Raw genomic sequence first — 5,500 nt, 5'->3', positions numbered from 1 at the left:
TTTATATGTTTTCATATCACATATATGACTTTTCCCAAGAATCTTAGACTTCTTCTCTCCCACCATTAAAATAGGCTAAAACTTGTATCAGGTTTTAGGTAACCCAGCAGATGATTGCATCTTTACTAAGACCACAGTTGAAATTTCATTTTAAAAAGGAAAAATATTCCTAAGCATGTTTTAACTATTAAATACAATATAGAAAATTGATAAATAATGAAGAAATCCAAAGATGTAGGGAGGGCAAATACAAAGCAGAAGTAATCAATTTAGACAGTCTAAATAGATATATGGAAATAATGTTAAAAATGAAAAAATAAAATGATTAATAGAGTCGTATTGGGATACTGTATGAACATACACCATAAAAAGGAGTAGAAGACAACACACCAAAAGAATACCAAGACCATAGTAATGGCCAAGCAGATGCTAAGGGAAGGGTCTACACCCTTTCCTAGGGCCTGTCAAGGTGTGGCCAAAAGAGCTGAAAGAAACAACTGACCAGCAACAGGTGCAGTCTGACCATGGAGGATATGGGTGGCATCTTAACACCCTTGACCATAGCCTTAAGTCTATGGCTGGCTAGATTGCTGTCATTCAGAAACCTGGTAATGCACACTTCCTTCCCTTGGGCTTGCATGCTAACCGCACTAACACTCAAGTCCCTGAGTAACTGATAGAGCATGAAGGCCTTCGAGACCTGGTCTCCATGCACTGCCAACACCTTGAACCTCACAGAGATTCCTTTCTGCATCAGGTATGAAGGGTGAATTGCTGCTGTCATCAAACACCATCCCTCACACCAACACTGTTTCCCTTATGCAGAACTTACTTAAGACCTTACAATTCAGGGATATCAGAGCCAACAGGTTCTTGGTGTTCATTTTGAGGGAGTGGTGGTTCCAGTGGGGTTCCAGCAGCAATTGGTTACTTGGACATTTTTCTAAGTGTACTGTGCTACTAAAGTGCATGCTCTCTGGAGATGTGTTCTCATGCCTGGTAAGTGTAGAGACAGTGTGGTGAAAATAAAGACCTGATTATATTATGTTTCATTTTCAGCTTGGGGAAACTCCAGATCTCTGGCAGTGATAACAGAATTGTTCTTATCTTTTCTCAATCTCCCTCTATTGAAGGTTGTAGGGCATAAGGAAGGTGGTAGTATGAATACAAAACATCCTTTTTTCTCTCGTTTGGATCTGAAGCAGAAAACAGAAACTATGGTCTCAAACTAGCTTTCTGGGATGTAGTGATGTCATAGTGAAGATAGGATTAATAGAGGAGGACTGTCTTTTACAACAGGACGGTGTATTTTCCAGAAATTCTTCTATCACTAATGATCTCAGAATCTACATTGTACATTAATATTGCCTTGGAATCTATAGGTTTTAGTAGCGGGTCTTTTTTAACCAGTATGTATGTTTTACCAAAAATTTTAATTACATATTCAGCAGCCCGGAAAACCCTTAAGAGATGTTTCTTCATTATATCTTACACCCAGATCTCTCACAGAAAAGGTAATAGCCAGGGAAAGACTTTTTTTCTGGGATTACCACTTTATAATGCAGCTAAGCAAAAATCACTGACAACCTACAACTTGGTGAAGATTAGTGCGGATCTGGCTGGATCTGTGTGATAACATGCTACCCAGTATTGTTATGGTTAAATTAACTTCGACCTATTTCTTTCCACTGAGAAATCTGACCATTCAAGTTCAGGATATTTCCAGCCACCGTTGTCCTGGCAGTTGTCAAGAGCAGGCATGGGAATTTGTGCCTACACGTGCGAATACTGCTTTGTCTATATCCAAGGCCTGCCATCGATACAAACTTTGGTTGCTACAAGAATGGGCTTCTGGATTTTTTGCAGTACTCCCAAGTGCAAGAACACACTGGTAAACAGTTACTTATACGTGCAAATCTCAACTTGAAAAAATTCGAAGGATTGTTCTTTGGCAGCTGAATATTCAGCATCTATGTCTCACTTGGCGTGCATACCAACTCTGGATCCAGTTTCTGTTTATTAGCAAATTCTGAGTCTGGTGATTTGCAAATCTTTTTTCTTTTGCAAGTCTTTTATCTTTAGAAATATGAATTATCCCCTCATTCTGCCCCCACCCTGCCACCACCACCCACAGCTTCCCCACCCCAGACCCCAGATATCTGCTAAATTACCAATAAAAGGACTGCTCTCCAGTGCCTCTGGAACAGAACTCTGCAAGAGCATATGCCCTCAATGGTATATATGAAGTAAAATAAAAAGGTCACACTTTGCCTTAGGTTGTTCTCTAAGTGTTCCATGATTCCTTCTTCTAATACCTTCCGGTAAAGATGGCCCTGCACAAAGTCCAACCACATTAATCTTTCTGTCACTGATCTCACCAGAGTCTCAGGCTGGAAATGCGGCTGTCAGTCAGGGTAGTGTGCTATGACTACGGAGCACAGAGTACTGAACTTGGGTCTGGCTTATTCACCATCTGAGCCTGCAGTGCCACCATAAGACCTCTCTTAGTTTTTCAAATTGTCCAGAAAGAAGAAAAATATCTTAGAAAAGCAAACAAAACTATCAAATATTTCATAGCAGTGTAATATATTCATTATCCAGCATATTGAATAGTGTTTTTTTCATTTTCTGAGAAGCTATTAAAAATACATTAAAAATAAAAAAAATAGGTCTCATTTGAGGCATACCAGGTTTTTGTATCCTCTGCCTTTCATTACTCTAAACCATACTGGAGAGTATTAAACATTGACACATAGAGAAGAAAGATGAGATTGTTTTGCTGATCCATATTACATGACATTTTCTTTTAATGTACTAGAGGTGCTAGGATATTGATTGCAAAAGAATGAATGATTTTGATGTTTAATAAATGAGAAAACTTAGTAAATAAAGTTAACAAATACAAATTTAGCATTGCAATAAATTAACTACACAGCCACGCAGTGGATTATGCTTAAATAATGAGACATTTATTTCTATCAATTATTTTTTCCCTGTAGTTCTATATCTGTATTTGATTTTGTATCATCAATGTCATCAAAATCATCAAATGAACTCATTTTTTTTATAAAAAGTAAAAACTACATAAAACCAAGCAAATAAAACTACTTGAATATAGTAGATGGAGACCAGTCCTGATGAAAAGTAGACTCTCACAATTTATCAGCCATCATCAATGAAATATCAAGAAAAGCAAAAGATGGCTTTAAATAGCTTGACTTTCTCTGGGAAATTATGAAGACTATCACTTTATGGATAGACCTGGAATGAATTCTGTCAGGAGCTGGGATACCTGCTAGTAGAATCTATACAAAGTTTTGGGGGTACCTTACCTTTGAAGAAGATCAAAGGAAATCAGGTATAAGCAGGAAAAAACACATTTATTTTCTGCACCTAACAATAAAGAGGCTACTGGGCTTCTAAACAAAGACCTTTGTGAGGTAAGTGAAAAGAAAAATAGCTTAACCATCAGTACCTGTTGTCTGTAAATTAAGAATTAGCTAGCTCCAGAAGAAAACACTACTGAAGGTAGAACCATAAAACAACAATATCACTCTTCAGAAAGGAGATGTTTTCCTCTTTAAAATCCAAAGCCCAAAAGCAACAATGCCAAGAATATCTGTCTCTACCTGCTGTCTTTTCAGCTTCTGAGAACCTAATTTCATTGGAGATAAAGTAATGTTGCATGTCTCTCTTCCCTCTGTCCTGCATTAGGTTGGTAGGATATGGAATATTGTTAACATTCAATGGAAAGAACATTCTGGAAGAAAGAGCAAGGGATTTTCTTTTTATTCCAGTGTGCTTAGATTATGACCCTTAAAGAGGTGAAGTTCGTTTCTGGAAGTAGTCCAGGATGACCAGATGTGTCAGTACGATCAATTCTCAGTTCTATGGAATTGTCATCCAATGGGACTGTCATACCAACAGCCTTCACAGGAAGAAAAATAGTTCTGAAACTATTTCTTCTGCCAATTGCCTGAGTCCTTGGCATGGAGCCTAGAAATCGCCTGGTAATTTTCTTGCAGTGGGTGTTATAATGCACAGATAACAGCAGTATTTAAAATGTTTGGTGAGTACTACCCAGAAGTGGGAGAATTCAGTGAACTGGAGAATTCAGCGAGCTGTTATTTACTGCCTCTAGATCTTCAGCAGAGACTTCAACAAGTGGATCGCTGACAGGCATGTATGTCAAGGCTTGTCACCGACTGTCACCATTAGGACTGGGAGGAGGTCCCACACTAGTGTTGATATCTGCCATTCTTTTCTGGAGAGTTAAACTTACCTTTGGTGCTTCCTCCAGCGATTTTGTTTCCCACGAATGGGCAAATTACTTACCCCACAATTGCGTGGAGCTTTATTGTGAAAGTGGAAACTGAACTGACTGTGTAGTTTCAGTGAAGGAAAATTCACCCAAATCTCATCCACGTCCCTCGTGCACATTCTGGAACGTTCAGAAGGGTTTTCCAATGGGGGGAACATCTCAGACTCACAGCTTTTTCTCAGAAAACAAAAAAGTTTACAGGTAATAACTGGAAATGCAGAGCTTCTACAGGTCTGGTTTCCTACTCGGGCGCAAAGCCTCTTCTGTGAGTGGATCTCAAATACTCTTCGATCTCAGGGAAACCACCCTGCCCGCGCCGCGACTGCTCTCCTGCCGTCCGCGGACGCTCCGCTTTCCGCTCCCAGCTCCAAATCTCCGAATCTCCGGAAACTGGCCGTACGTAGCAGCCTGCCTTTTCTTGGATCGCCTGCGTGACACCCAGAAGGAAAGGAAAACTCCCCACTTGCCTTTTCTGCCAGGTTTTCTCTCGCACATGTCCTGCATATCTTCTGAATGCTCTGTCGTTTAGAAGCCTTCGAAAGCCTTGTAAGAAGAACCGCCTCACTGCTTCCCACAGAGGTTGCAACAATTGACATTCCCACCAACAGTGCAGGAAGGTTCCCATTTCTCCGCATCCTCGCCAGCATCTGTTATTTCTTTAACGTGCCTAACCCCCACTCGAAGAAAGGCCCCAAATCTGAGCTTGCTGCCGACGTTTTCCGAGCCGCCTCCATGCCCAGCACCTTTCAGATTTTCTTTTGTAAGATGGAGTCTGCGGCCACGCAGGCTCCTCCTCCCACTTTTTAGCCTGTAGCACCACCAGGCGTTCGAACTGAAAATCTGGTATGTCCAGTGCTTCCGGTCAGAAACAGAATCCGTTCGCAGACACATCGTTTAGTGGCACAATTCTTACCTCACCATAATTACGTCTCCGATTTTTGCTTTACCTATTACTATACTGCCTAGAACTTCCAGAATACTTCCAGAATAAGAGTGGTGACAGCAGACATCCTTGCCTTGTTCCCAAAATCGAGGAAAGCATTCCATTTTACACCATTTTACCCCAACATTACACTTACAATGTTAAGTAAATGTTGGCTGTAAGATATTTGTAAGTGCTGTTTATGAAGCTGAGGTATTTCCCTTTTGTACCTATTTTTCTGAGCATTTTTATCATGA

Source organism: Manis javanica, chromosome 14 (genome assembly GCF_040802235.1).
Source record: "Manis javanica isolate MJ-LG chromosome 14, MJ_LKY, whole genome shotgun sequence".
Taxonomy (NCBI): domain Eukaryota; kingdom Metazoa; phylum Chordata; class Mammalia; order Pholidota; family Manidae; genus Manis; species Manis javanica.
This window is presented reverse-complemented; position numbering follows the sequence as displayed.